The 15,722-nt window shown below is 38.5% G+C and overlaps 1 pseudogene; it reads left to right on the plus strand.

The window, feature by feature from the left end:
* The first annotated feature begins 12,921 nt into the window (after window positions 1–12,921).
* Window positions 12,922–13,004, plus strand: LOC116581157 (annotated as a pseudogene).
* The last annotated feature ends 2,718 nt before the right edge of the window (window positions 13,005–15,722 follow it).

The following is a 15,722-nucleotide window of genomic DNA, read 5'->3' on the forward strand; positions in this document are numbered from 1 at the left end:
AGTACCCCAAGTCTTTCCCACAAGTCTTTGCTGATGTCAAATACAGTCTCAAAGATCTAGTCTTCAATTTTTAAAAAAATTGTTCTCAGTGTCCTGAGTTCTGCTTGCGGCCACCCACAAGCAGAGAAGCCATTCAGTTTTGTAGCAGGTAAATTTCCACAGCCTTCATCATGAGCTCAGGGTCTGTCTCCAAAAAACACACGAATTTGAGTATGGCCAGTCCTATCCACACCTTCATTATATTCATGCTGGAGAAACTGTATGGCCTGCCCCTCCCCCGCTCCTTTCCCCCAAGTGCGTGGTTACTGTGGGGACAGCTACTTTTTAACACCTGACCCTCTGCTTCTAGCCACAGTTGATTGGCCAATCAGAACATGTCCCTGTGATTTTCGGATGTAGAACTCAGGAGTCAAACCAGTCTCATTATAGTTGTGTAAAGATAGAGCACATAAAACCCAAGATCCTTTTCTGTCACGTGGACTGAGTAGCAAAGAAAGAAAGCCCATTTGCACCCAAATGGTGGGAATGACAAAGGTACACAGAGAGATACAGAGTCAAGAGATAGAAAGTAGTGCTCTGCACACAAGCCCAGCTGCCATTTTTCCTGGAGCTCAGCCACACCCCTGTGAGTCAGCAACTCCCACTCTGCCACTCAAGCCCTGGCTTCTGTTGCTTGTTTGCTTAAGTAAGGCAGAGTTGCTAATCAGTACTAGATACTGCTTTCTTAGTAGCCTCAGCATAGCGTATACTCGGGAAATAATTTGCTGTGCTAAATGGATGCTTTGCAGATGCATCAGATGCTTTGCATTTGATGGTGGCAGTAAATCAATTGTCCTTGGGCTCAAGTAGAACCTGTTGGTGTGTGTGAGCACATGTGGGCTCAAGCTGATGCTCTTGACTCCACGGAATAAAGACCTTGGTGGCTGGAGAATGCAATCGTCTTAGAGGTTTCAAAGGAGTAACACCTTTCCCTGTTGCTTCTATACAATCTTCATGCTTTTGGTGAGAGATTATTTTCAAGCTCAATCTTTCTTAAGGAATGCAAAGTTATTCCATTGCCACACAGGTACGACTGGGTAGTTTAGAGTTCTTAGCCTGAGGTATGAGAATAAAATTTAGAAATTTGTGGACATGCATAGGAAAAAAGTTACCTATTTATTTTTACTAATTCAGACTGAAAACTAGCATTTCCTTCAACTATTCATGTAGGTAACATAATCGTATAAGCAAGATCCACTTATAAAAGTTACAGTTATTTCTGTTCACATCCAAGTGTTGCAGATATCTAGGAGAATTATTGGAGCACATCATACTTGAAGTTTATGGTAGTTATTAGACCCCGCCACTAGATTCTGTTATCTTACACATATATTCCTTTACAAAACTTTAATATTTTGGTGGCTGCATTTCTCCTTGGTGTATTTTGCTTTATGTATTTAAAAACATTATTCTAAAAAAATAAATAAATAAATAAAAATAAAAACATTATTCTAAGAACAGGTTGATAGAATTTATCCAAGGGTTTCTTAGAACCACCTCCCCGCCCCCGCAAAAAAAAAATCTGAACTAAAAACTGGTTTAATTCAGCTTCTTAGAATCATAATAGCGCAGAAGCAGCAGAAATTTGGTAAAGATACTGCAAATATGATAGATTTTCTTCATAATGTTGTTCATATATATTGTTGGATAATAAAACACTCTGAAACTTAGTGTTTTAAAATAGCAACAGTCATTTATTTTGTACCTGAATCTTCAATTGAGGAAGGGCTCTGGGCAACAGCTTCTCTCTGTTCCATGTGGCAACAGCTGGGGAAGCTTGACTGTGGTGGAAAGATCCATTTCTAAGATGGCTCACTCACCTGGCCTGCAGGTTGGTGCTGTCTGATGACTGAAAGCCCAGCCAGGGCTGGTCAGCCAGCAGCCTCTGCTTCTCTCCATGTAGGCCTCTCCAGTGGTTGCTTGCGTTCCTAATTACGTGGTATCTGGATCCCAAGAGATTATTTGAGATACTGAATGCTGCTATTTCTTAACATTTGAGCCTGGAAATCCAGGCAGGGTTCTTTTCACTCTATTGTATTGTCTAAGCTGTCAAAGCACCCAGTCAGGTTCAAGAGGAAGTGACATGGACCTCAACTCCTGCAGGGATGGGGGAAGGGCATCAAATAACTTGTAGCCAGATTTTATCTATCAAAGACGTGAATGCTGATTTCCCTGGGAATTTCTCTTTTCATAGCATAAGACTTTAACCCTCCTTGAAATGAGATCTTTAAAATGGATCATTTATAGTATTTGCAAGTGAAATACTATTGTCAGGATGAAGAGAACTGAACTGACATAAAACTGGCCGATTTCCTTTCCTTTTTCCCTCCTGCTCCTTTCTTTTTCACCTCAAGCTTTGTCTTCTCTTTTTCCCATTATTTTGACACACCTACAGTAACAGATGGTAAGAACAAGAAAAGGAGGATGAGGAGGAAGAGAAGGAAAGGGGAGTAAAGGGTGGAAAGAGGAAGGCCGAAGGACTAGAAGACTTGGGGCCAGGGCCCAGGGAGAAATATTGGCAATATCGCTCAAAAGTGGAAATGTCCTTTGACACTGAGACAGCAGCCCATTATGGGAATACACCCAAAGGATCATCCCAAGGGATCATCTCACAAACATGCGTGGAAGGGGTTTATAGAAAAAATTGTATTTTTAGGGAAGAAAAAGTTGGGAACAGTGGATACTTATGACACTTTTGTGGTCATTTGCAGACTTGTGCAAAGCAGTGAAAAATTTAAGTCCCCATAGTGAACGTTCCCAGCTGAGGTGGAACAGGGCAACTCTCTGCCTGTTTACTTCTTTCGTAAACAGTGTCCTTTTCACAGTATATTTAGTGCAACTTTTTTTTTTTTTTTTTGCATTTTTGTGCTGTTTGTTAGTGAGTTCTCTGTTCCAAGTGGTCTCCACACTAAAGTGCTCTCTAGTGTTCCTAAGTGCAAGAAGGCTGCGATGTGCCTTATGGAGAAAAAGATCCCCTGTTGGATGTTTCTTTCTTTCTTTTTTTTTTTTTTAAAGATTTTATTTATTTATTTGACAGACAAATCACAAGTAGGCAGAGAGGCAGGCAGATAGAGAGGGAAGCCGGCTCCCTGCTGAGGAGAGAGCCCGATGCAGGGCTCGATGCAGGGCTCGATCCCAGGACCCTGGGAACATGACCTGAGCGGATGGCAGAGGCTTTAATCCACTGAGCCACCCAGGCGCCCCTGGATGTTTCATTCAGTCAGGAGTTACAGTGCTGTTGGCTGTGAGTTCAGTGTTAATGAAACAATAATACATATTAAATAAGATGTCTTTAAACAGAAACACACATAAAAGAAGGTTATGTATTGATTAGTTGATGAAAATGTGACCAGAAGCTCAAAGGAACCTAACCTGGTATTTCCCCTATGCCAGTGTTTCCGTTTTTGCTAATTCACTGTCCACAGTGACTTTACAGAACATAACAGCTGCAGTAATGAGAATGGACTGGTGTGTGTGCGCGCGCATGCGCGCATGCGCAACCCTGAAATGATGAAGTACCACCATGTTTGTTGGCAGAGATGACAAGTTGGTGTATGTGGTAAGGTCTCAGAGGATTACCTGGAAGGGTTTCTTGACAGCCAATAATGGTTATATTTTGTTGAAGAGATTTGAGGTGATTTTTTCTTCTTTTTTCTCCTTCTTAATTGAAGTCTAATTGATGTACAATATTCTATTGGTTTCAGGTGTGCACCATAGTCATTCAATGTTTTTATACATTATGAAATGATCCCCAGGGTAAGTCTAGTTGCCATCTGTCCCATACAAAGTTATTACAACATTATTGACCATATTCCCTATGCTGTACATTATATCCTCATGACTTACTTATTTTATAACTGGAAGTTTGTATCTCTTAATCCCCTCCACTGATGTCATCCATTTCCCAACCCCTCCTTCCCCCAGTAACCAGCAGTTTGTTTCCTGTATCTATGAGTCTGTTTCTGTTTTGTTTGTTCATTTGTTTTGTTTTTAAGATTCCACATATAAGTGAAAGCGTATGGTATTTGTCTTTCTTTAACTTATTTCACCTAGCATAAAGCCCTTTAGGTCCATCCATGTTGCTGTGAATCTCAAGATTTCACTCTTTTTTATGGCTGAGCTACATGCCATTACACACACACACACACACACACACACACACACACACACACAACTTCTTTATCCATTTGTTTATTGATGGACTCTTAGCTTGCTTCCATATCTTAGCTACTGCAAACAATACTGCAATGAACATAGGGGTGTATATATTTTCTTATACTGGTGTTCTCATGTTCTTCAGATAAATACTGGGAAGTGGAATTATAGGATCATATGGTAGTTCTAGTTTTAATTTTCTGGGGAACCTCCATTCTGTTTTCCATAGTGGCTGCACCAATTTACGTTGCCACCAGCAGGCACAAGGATTTGCTTTTCTCTACATCTTCACCAGCACTTGTTATTTTTTGTCTTTTTGATAATAGCCAGTCTGACAGGTGTGAGGTGATATTTCATTGTGGTTTTGATTTGCATTTCCCTGATGATGAGTGATGTTGAGTATCTTTTCATGTTGTCTATGTGTATGTATTCTTTGGAAAAACGTCTATTCAAGTGTTCCCCCATTTTTAATTGTATTATCTGTGTTTTTTATATTAATCTATATAAGTTCTTTATATATATTTATATATTTTGGATATTAACCTGTTAGTGGATGTATGATTTACAAATATATTCTCCCATTTGATAGGTTGCCTTTTGTATTGATGATGGCTTTCTTGACTGTGTGAAAATAAAGTTTTTTAGTTTGATGTAATCCTATTTGTTTAATTTGGCTTTTGTCACTCTTGCCTGAGGAGACTGATCCAAAAAAATATTGCCAAGATCAATGTCAAAGAGCTTACTGCCTCTGGTTTCTTCTAGAAGTTTTATGCTTTCAGGTCTTAAGTTCAAGTCTTTAATCCATCTTGAATTTATTTTTGTGTATGGTGTGAAATGCGGTTCTGTTTCATTCTTTTGTATGGAGCTATCCAGTTTTTGTAGCATCACTTATTGAAGAGACTGTCTTTTTTCCACTTTATATTCTTACCTCCTTTGTCATAAATTAACTGGCCATGTAAGCATGGGTTTGTTTCTGAATTCTCTATTTTATTCCATTGATCTGTATGTCTGCTTTTGTTTCTGGTTACTATAGCTTTGTTTAGTATATCTTGAAACCTGTGATTATGATACCTCCAGCTTTGTTCTTTCTCAAGATTGCAGTGGCTATTTGGGGTCTGTTGTGGTTCCTTATGAATTTTAGGATTCTTTGTTCTAGTTCTATAAAAAATGTCATTGGTACTTTGATAGAAATTGCATTAAATCTGTAGATTGTTTGGGGGAGTATGGGCTCATTAACAATATCAATCCATGAGTATAGAATATTTTTCCATTTACTTGTGTCATCTTCAGTTTTTTCATTGATGTTTCTTTCATTGATGCCTTACAGTTTTCAGAGTATAGGTCTTTTACCTCCTTGGTTAAATTTATTCCTAGGTATTTTATTCCCTTTTATACAGTTGTATATGGGATTATTTTTAAGAGGTAATTTTAAATATTTCCTTTAGAATTGTCTTTTTTTAAAATGTTTTTTAAAAATATTTTATTTACTTGACAGAGAGAGATCACAAGTAGACAGAGAGACAGGCAGAGAGAGAGGGGAAGCAGGCTCTTCCTGCTGAGCACAGAGCCCGATATGGGGCTCAATCCCAGGACCCTGAGATCATGACCAGAGCCGAAGGCAGAGGCTTAAACTGCTGAGCCACCCAGGTGCCCCTAGAATTGTCTTTATTGTTGAAAATTTTGCTTCCAGTTTGTGTTATTATTATTTTTTTATTTTTTATAAACATATATTTTTATCCCCAGGGGTACAGGTCTGTGAATCGCCAGGTTTACACACTTCACAGCACTCACCAAAGCACATACCCTCCCCAATGTCCATAACCCCACCCCCCTTCTCCCAACCCCCCTCCCCCCAGCAACCCTCAGTTTGTTTTGTGAGATTAAGAGTCACTTATGGTTTGTCTCCCTCCCAATCCCATCTTGTTTCATTGATTCTTCTCCTACCCACTTAAGCCCCCATGTTGCATCACCACTTCCTCATATTAGGGAGATCATATGATAGTTGTCTTTCTCTGCTTGACTTATTTCGCTAAGCATGATACGCTCTAGTTCCATCCATGTTGTCGCAAATAGCAAGATTTCATTTCTTTTGATGGCTGCATAGTATTCCATTGTGTATATATACCACATCTTCCTGATCCATTCATCTGTTGATGGACATCTAGGTTCTTTCCATAGTTTGGCTATTGTGGACATTGCTGCTATAAACATTCGGGTGCACGTGCCCCTTTGGATCACTACGTTTGTATCTTTAGGGTAAATACCCAGTAGTGCAATTGCTGGGTCATAGGGCAGTTCTATTTTCAACATTCTGAGGAACCTCCATGCTGTTTTCCAGAGTGGTTGCACCAGCTTGCATTCCCACCAACAGTGTAGGAGGGTTCCCCTTTCTCCACATCCTCCCCAGCATCTGTCATTTCCTGACTTGTTGATTTTAGCCATTCTGACTGGTGTGAGGTGATATCTCATTGTGGTTTTGATTTGTATTTCCCTGATGCCGAGTGATATGGAGCACTTTTTCATGTGTCTGTTGGCCATCTGGACGTCTTCTTTGCAGAAATGTCTGTTCATGTCCTCTGCCCATTTCTTGATTGGATTATTTGTTCTTTGGGTGTTGAGTTTGCTAAGTTCTTTATAGATTTTAGACACTAGTCCTTTATCTGATAGGTCGTTTGCAAATATCTTCTCCCATTCTGTCAGTTGTCTTTTGATTTTGTTAACTGTTTCCTTTGCTGTGCAAAAGCTTTTGATCTTGATGAAATCCCAATAGTTCATTTTTGCCCTTGCTTCCCTTGCCTTTGGCGATGTTCCTAGGAAGATGTTGCTGCGGCTGAGGTCGAAGAGGTTGCTGCCTGTGCTCTCCTCAAGGATTTTGATGGATTCCTTTCTCACATTGAGGTCCTTCATCCATTTTGAGTCTATTTTCATGTGCAGTGTAAGGAACTGGTCCAATTTCATTTTTCTGCATGTGGCTGTCCAATTTTCCCAGCACCATTTATTGAAGAGGCTGTCTTTTTTCCATTGGACATTCTTTCCTGCTTTGTCGAAGATTAGTTGACCATAGAGTTGAGGGTCTATTTCTGGGCTCTCTATTCTGTTTCATTGATCTATGTGTCTGTTTTTGTGCCAGTACCATGCTGTCTTGATGATGACAGCTTTGTGATAGAGCTTGAAGTCCGGAATTGTGATGCCACCAACTTTGGCTTTCTTTTTCAATATCCCTCTGGCTATTCGAGGTCTTTTCTGGTTCCATATAAATTTTAGAATTATTTGTTCCATTTCTTTGAAAAAGATGGATGGTACTTTGATAGGAATTGCATTAAATGTGTAGATTGCTTTAGGTAGCATAGACATTTTCACAATATTTATTCTTCCAATCCAGGAACATGGAACATTTTTCCATTTCTTTGTGTCTTCCTCAATTTCTTTCATGAGTACTTTATAGTTTTCTGAGTATAGATTCTGTGCCTCTTTGGTTAGGTTTATTCCTAGGTATCTTATGGTTTGGGGTTCAATTGTAAATGGGATTGACTCCTTAATTTCTCTTTCTACTGTCTTGTTGTTGGTGTGGAGAAATGCAACTGATTTCTGTGCATTGATTTTATATCCTGACACTTTACTGAATTCCTGTACAAGTTCGAGCAGTTTTGGAGTGGAGTCTTTTGGGTTTTCCACATATAGTATCACATCATCTGCGAAGAGTGATAATTTGACTTCTTCTTTGCCGATTAGGATGCCTTTAATTTCCTTTTGTTGTCTGATTGCTGAGGCTAGGACTTCTAGTACTATGTTGAATAGCAGTGGTGATAATGGACATCCCTGCCGTGTTCCTGACCTTAGCGGAAAAGCTTTCAGTTTTTCTCCATTGAGAATGATATTTGCGGTGGGTTTTTCATAGATGGCTTTGATGATATTGAGGTATGTGCCCTCTATCCCTACACTCTGAAGAGTTTTGATCAGGAAGGGATGCTGTACTTTGTCAAATGCTTTTTCAGCATCTATTGAGAGTATCATATGGTTCTTGTTCTTTCTTTTATTGATGTGTTGTATCACATTGACTGATTTGCGGATGTTGAACCAACCTTGCAGCCCTGGAATAAATCCCACTTGGTCATGATGAATAATCCTTTTAATGTACTGTTGAATCCTATTGGCTAGTATTTTGGTGAGAATTTTCGCATCTGTGTTCATCAAGGATATTGGTCTATAGCTCTCTTTTTTGATGGGATCCTTGTCTGGTTTTGGGATCAAGGTGATGCTGGCCTCATAAAATGAGTTTGGAAGTTTTCCTTCCATTTCTATTTTTTGGAACAGAATAGGAATTAGTTCTTCTTTAAATGTTTGGTAGAATCCCCTCGGGAAGCCGTCTGGCCCTGGGCTTTTGTTTGTTTGGAGATTTTTAATGACTGTTTCAATCTCCTTACTGGTTATGGGTCTGTTCAGGCTTTCTATTTCTTCCTGGTTCAGTTGTGGTAGTTTATATGTTTCTAGGAATGCATCCATTTCTTCCAGATTGTCAAATTTGTTGGCGTAGAGTTGCTCATAGTATGTTCTTATAATAGTTTGTATTTCTTTGTTGTTAGTTGTGATCTCTCCTCTTTCATTCATGATTTTATTTATTTGGGTCCTTTCTCTTTTCTTTTTGATAATTCTGGCCAGGGGGTTATCAATTTTATTAATTCCTTCAAAGAACCAGCTCCAAGTTTTGTTGATTTGCTCTATTGTTTTTTTGGTCTCTATTTCATTGATTTCTGCTCTGATCTTTATGATTTCTCTTCTCCTGCTGGGCTTAGGGTTTCTTTCTTGTTCTTTCTCCAGCTCCTTTAGGTGTAGGGTTAGGTTGTATACCTGAGACCTTTCTTGTTTCTTGAGAAAGGCTTGTACCACTATATATTTTCCTCTCAGGACTGCCTTTGTTTTGTCCCACAGATTTTGAACCGTTGTATTTTCATTATCATTTGTTTCCATGATTTTTTTCAATTCTTCTTTAATTTCCCAGTTGACCCATTCATTCTTTAGAAGGGTGCTGTTTAGTCTCCATGTATTTGGGTTCTTTCCAAACTTCCTCTTGTGGTTGAGTTCTAGCTTCAGAGCATTGTGGTCTGAAAATATGCAGGGAATGATCCCAATCTTTTGATACCAGTTGAGTCCTGATTTGGGACCGAGGATGTGATCTATTCTGGAGAATGTTCCATGTGCACTAGAGAAGAATGTGTATTCTGTTGCTTTGGGATGAAATGTTCTGAATATATCTGTGATGTCCATCTGGTCCAGTGTGTCATTTAGGCCTTTATTTCCTTGCTGATCTTTTGCTTGGATGATCTGTCCATTTCAGTGAGGGGAGTGTTAAAGTCCCCTACTATTATTGTATTATTGTTGATGTGTTTCTTTGATTTTGTTATTAATTGGTTTATATAGTTGGCTGCTCCCACGTTGGGGGCATAGGTATTTAAAATTGTTAGATCTTCTTGTTGGACAGACCCTTTGAGTATGATATAGTGTCCTTCCTCATCTCTTATTATAGTCTTTGGCTTAAAATCTAATTGATCTGATATAAGGATTGCCACCCCTGCTTTCTTCTGATGTCCATTAGCATGGTAAATTCTTTTCCACCTCCTCACTTTAAATCTGGAGGTGTCTTCGGGCTTAAAATGAGTTTCTTGGAGGCAACATATAGATGGGTTTTTTTTTGTTGTTGTTGTTTTTTAAAAGATTTTATTTATTTATTTGACAGAGAGAAATCACAAGTAGTCGGAGAGGCAGGCAGAGAGAGAGAGAGAGAGGGAAGCAGGCTCCCCGCTGAGCAGAGAGCCCGATGCGGGACTCGATCCCAGGACCCTGAGATCATGACCCGAGTCGAAGGCAGCGGCTTAACCCACTGAGCCACCCAGGTGCCCAGGGTTTTGTTTTTTTATCCATTCTGATACCCTGTGTCTTTTTATTGGGGCATTTAGCCCATTAACATTCAGGGTAACTATTGAGAGATGTGAATTTAGTGCCATTGTATTGCCTGTAAGGTGACTATTACTGTATATTGTCTCTGTTCCTTACTGATCTACCACTTGTAGGCTCTCTTTGCTTAGAGGACCCCTTTCAATATTTCCTGTAGAGCTGGTTTGCTGTTTGCAAATTCTTTCAGTTTTTGTTTGTCCTGGAAGCTTTTAATCTCTCCTTCTATTTTCAATGATAGCCTAGCTGGATATAGTATTCTTGGCTGCATGTTTTTCTCATTTAGTGCTCTGAAAATATCATGCCAGCTCTTTCTGGCCTGCCAGGTCTCTGTGGATAAGTCAGCTGCCAATCTAATATTTTTACCATTGTATGTTACAGACTTCTTTTCCCGGGCTGCTTTCAGGATTTTCTCTTTGTCACTGAGACTTGTAAATTTTACTATTAGGTGATGGGGTGTGGGCCTATTCGTATTGATTTTGAGGGGCGTTCTCTGAACCTCCTGAATTTTGATGCTCGTTCCCTTTGCCTTATTGGGGAAATTCTCCCTAATAATTCTCTCCAGTATACCTTCTGCTCCACTCTCTCTTTCTTCTTCTTCTGGAATCTAATTATTGTAATGTTGTTTCGTCTTATGGTGTCACTTATCTCTCGAATTCTCCCCACGTGGTCCAGTAGCTGTTTGTCCCTCTTTTGCTCAGCTTCTTTATTCTCTGTCATTTGGTCTTCTATATCACTAATTCTTTCTTCTGCCTCATTTATCCTAGCAGTGAGAGCCTCCATTTTTGATTGCACCTCATTAATAGCTTTTTTGATTTCAACTTGGTTAGATTTTAGTTCTTTTATTTCTCCAGAAAGGGCTTTTATAACTCCCGAGAGGGTTTCTCTAATATCTTCCATGCCTTTTTCGAGCCCGGCTAGAACCTTGAGAATTGTCATTCTGAACTCTAGATATGACATATTACCAATGTCTGTATTGATTAGGTCCCTAGCCTTCGGTACTGCCTCCTGTTCTTTTTTTTGTGGTGAATTTTTCCGCCTTGTCATTTTGTCCAGATAAGAGTATATGAAGGAGCAAGTAAAATACTAAAAGGGTGGCAACAACCCCAGGAAAATAAGCTTTAACCAAATCAGAAGAGATCCCAAATCGTGAGGGGGGAAAAGGGGATAAAAAGAGGTTCAAAAAGAAAGAAAGAAAAAAAAGAAAAAAAAATAAAAGAAAAGAATTAAAAAAAAGAAAATGAATAAAGAAAAATATAAAAAATAAAAAATATATATATTAGATAAACTAGTTAAAAAACGTTATAAAAGAAAAGGGTAAAAGTTAAAAAAAATTAGCAGAAGAAGAGAAAAAAAATGAAAAAGAAAAAAATTAAATTAACTGCAAGACTAAAAAAAATCACAGGGAGAAAGCCATGAGTTCTGTGCTTTGCTTTCTCTTCCTCTGGAATTCTGCTGCTCTCCTTGGTATTGAAACCGCACTCCTTGGTAGGTGAACTTGGTCTTGGCTGGATTTCTTGTGATCTTCTGGGGGAGGGGCCTGGTGTAGTGATTCTCAAGTGTCTTTGCCCCAGGCGGAATTGCACCGCCCTTACCAGGGGCTGAGTAATCCGCTCGGGTTTGCTTTCAGGAGCTTTTGTTCCCTGAGCGCTTTCTGCCGCTTGCTGGGAGCCGGCCCCTCCCCCCGGGGTCTATCTTCCTGTCATTTTGGATTCACTTCTCCGCCAGTCCTACCTTTCAGAAAGTGGTTGTTTATCTGTTTCCAGAATTGCTGTTCTTCTTCTCTTCGATCTGCCGATGGATTTGCAGGTGTTTGCAATCTTTAGATAAGCTATCTAGCTGATCTCCTGCTAGCTGAAGTAGTCTCAGCCTGCTACTTCTCCGCCATCTTGACTCCTCTGACCTGTTATTTTTTTTAATTAGAAAAGTAGATATATTCATTTGGAAAAGAAAATTAAGTATGAGATTATTTAACAAGTTAACACTTCGGAATCTGTAAGAGATGACATTTATTATTTATTATTATTATTATTATCATTTATTTATTATTATATTAATTGTACTGAGCACTTACCTTGTGCTAGGTAGGCTACTTTTTGGGATCCATCAATGAAAAGAAATGCAAAGATCCCTGCCCCTATGGAACACATGTCCTCGTTAGGGAGTGGCTCCTGGTAAATGAAGTTTAGTTTTATTATGGCCTGGAGTTATGCAGAGCTTTCTGGAAAGAACTACCTCAGGTGAAATCTGAGTTCAGTCTAGATTAACCCCTTCCACCTTCAAGGTGGAAACTTTACAGAATACAGAACTTTACAGAATACTTCCATGGTGGGAAGGAGAGAAACAATCTTTAAACCACACACAAAAACAAGAAAACACATTAATTTAAAAATAAAAATTTCAACTTTTTGACTTTTCAACTTGGCATTAACTCTCAAAGATGGAAATACTTTTAGCAAAGAGAGAAGGGCCCAATATTTTCCTCATTTAAAATCTGATGATAATAACCTATTAGGTGAATATTGTACTGGGTGAAGGGTGCAAGGGAGATTTCTCTTGACTTTCATGTATGTTTGAAAGTGTCCGTTAGAAAAATTGTAACGTCACTCTTATTTTGGTACTATCTCTGGGGTGACTGGCAGAAACACAGACTCATTCTGGAGAAGTATGTGTTTCAACCAAGCCTCAGAAAAGGTTCACAGATAAAGGCCATTGAAAATGAGCTCAAAATTCAAAATCACAAAATTCACAAGGAACCAAGATGTCAAGAGTGAGTCAAGCTTTGCACAGTGGCAGTATCATAGCCAATGAGGTTTATCCAAGGCGCAATTATTGCTAATTGAAATCTTTTCCCAATACCCTGCCATGACGACTTGAAGAGTGAGTCAATAGGAAAAAAAACAGCAACAAAACAACAACAACAACAACAACCTACCAGAATTAAATTCTGTTTTAATCACTTTTAAATGGCATAATATTTGGATATAGAACATAAGTCAAGTATGTTTAAAATATTTTTAAAATGAGGGCACCTTGGTGGCTTAGTCAAGCAGCCAACTCTTGATTTTGGCTCAAGTCATGATCTCAGGGTGGTGAGATCAAGTCCCGCATCAGGCTCTGTGCTCAGCAGAGAGTCTGGTTGAGATTTTCTCCCTCTGCTCCTCCCCCTGCATGTATGCTCTCTTTCTCTAAAATAAGCAAATAAATCTTTAAAATATTTTAAAAATAAAAGGTGGTTGAGAAAATAAGAGAGAGGGATGATACTCTATTAAAAAGAATCGTTCCATATCTGGGAAAATAACCAAGTAGAATTTATAGAAATTGAAGATATAGTTATGGAAATTTTCAGTGGAAAGGCTAAACAGGAGACTAAACATAGCTGAAGAGAGAACTGATAAGCTGGGAGGGAGACAGATAAAGGAAGAATACAACTCAAGTGACAAATAGGATGGGAAATGAAAACAAGGTTAGCAGCCTCAAAAGATACAAGAAAGAGTTTGATGTATGTGTACTTTTAATTTCAGAGAGACAAAAGAGAGACCAGGGCAGAGAAAATATTCAAAGAGATAATAACAGAATTTTCCAAAGTTGATAAAAGAAATAGATCCAAAGATTCAGAGGGCACAATGAAGACTACATAGCAAACTTTTAAAGAATTGGCAGAACTTCAAAAACAAAACAAAAAATTAATATCAAACAAAGAGAAATCACAGGTTAGTTACAAGCAGTAACTCTCAGACTGACCATAGATTCCTCATTAACAGCAACAAAAGCAAAGGACAGTAAAACACTGTCTTTAAACTGTTGAGAAAAAAAGAACTACTAACATGGAGTTTTAAACTATTTAAACCTATCCTCAGACACAATATAATAACATTTATAAAATGTTAATATAAAAACATGTATAAACTAACAAAAATTGCGGAATTTATTTCCTAGAAGCTTGAACTTAAGGAACTTCTAAAGACTGTCCTTCTGTATGGAAATTGATCCAGAAGGAAGAACTGTGGTACAATGAAGAATGGGACTTAAAGGTCTGATGAACCTAGACTGCCAGGTGCAGTTGTAGAAGTTGTGTATTGCACAGAAGTGTCACATTTGGGGATGCCAGTTACATAAGTAGACAGTGTAGCTTCCAAGTTTACTAGGTACTCTGTTATTAGATGGTGTATGTATGAATGCTGCTTCTCACAGATGGAGATAAGTTTTTTGAGAAAGAATCTCCTTTTCCTAATTTGCACAAAAATACTGTATAGGTTAGTAGCAGCCATGTGGACGCATGTGGGTAAATCTAAACAAATATTGATTGCATAGAACACCAACAATAGAGGTGTTGGTTTATGATATAAAAAGAAATAAGAAGGAAAAAAAATACTGGATAGAAATGAAATTTAAGAAGAGACAGGTTGTCAGGTTGAAAATATTCTAAAGTCTTTCTGTTGTTCTGGAGTATAGAGAGATTTGTAAAGGTTGCCTCAAAAAAAAAAAAAAAACCCAACAACTTTACCACATGAAGTGTTTTAAATTAGAGCAGAAGCACTAATGTGCTCCACTCACCATCAAAAGGATGTGGATGAAGAACAGAAGGAAGCATCCAACTCTGGTGGAGGCAGGAGGCAGAGATGTGGAGCTTTCCACCTAGAGCTGCATCTGCCAGGGCTGCCCCCAGAATGCCTCCCTGCTGCCTCCAGAATGCCTCCCTGCTGGCCCCACTTAGCTTCTTCAGCCTCAGGAACATACCTCCTCCAATGGCTCCAGAGGCAACCCCAGACCCCACTTGGATGCCTAGAGGGGCAAGAGGTCAGTAAACTGTAGCACGTACCCTGTGAATGCAGCACACCCCTTGGCTGGCTCTGTGTGAACCAGAGCCACCTGCAGAAAAGGTGGATTATTTTTTTAAAGCCAAAAATTACTGAAGGTTACATAATATGTCATTTATCTGAAGTTTAAAAACATTAAATTAGGATATATTCATATGTAGGAAAACTATAAAGGTCTGTCTGGAATTTAGCAATCAAATTTAGAATAGGGATTACTGTTAGGGTTATGGGAGGAAAATGTGATTGGGGAGAAGTAAATACTGGCTTTCAATTATACTTTAATGTTTTCTATCTTATACTGAGTGATGGGTGCATGTATATTCAATTGTATTATTTTCTAACATTTTTGATCTATTTGAAATACTTCATAATGAATCAAGGCAGAATCGGGTCTTCAGATTGGAAAAGCTCATCATGTACCAAGCACGGTTAATAATAATGTGTCAACACCTACAAACATCAAAATGGAATGACAGGGCATTAAAGATAGAAAGAAAAATCAAAACAGCATTAGAAGGTAACTGAAAAAAAGAGAGAAATAAGAAGAAATAACATTAGACTTAAAAGTGACATAGTTTTGGATCTAGAATTTTGTAAATCTTATGAGAGTGAATGAGTATATTTATTCCAATGATTTTGTAACTAATTTTGTAAACTAATATCAGCAATTACAAAGTGCAAAGAGAATAGGAAAGGAATTAAAATACTACATAGACCAATGATCAATGAAAAAATAAGATTGGTAATATAACCAATTCC

This window comes from Mustela erminea, chromosome 1, assembly GCF_009829155.1.
Source record: "Mustela erminea isolate mMusErm1 chromosome 1, mMusErm1.Pri, whole genome shotgun sequence".
NCBI lineage: Eukaryota > Metazoa > Chordata > Mammalia > Carnivora > Mustelidae > Mustela > Mustela erminea.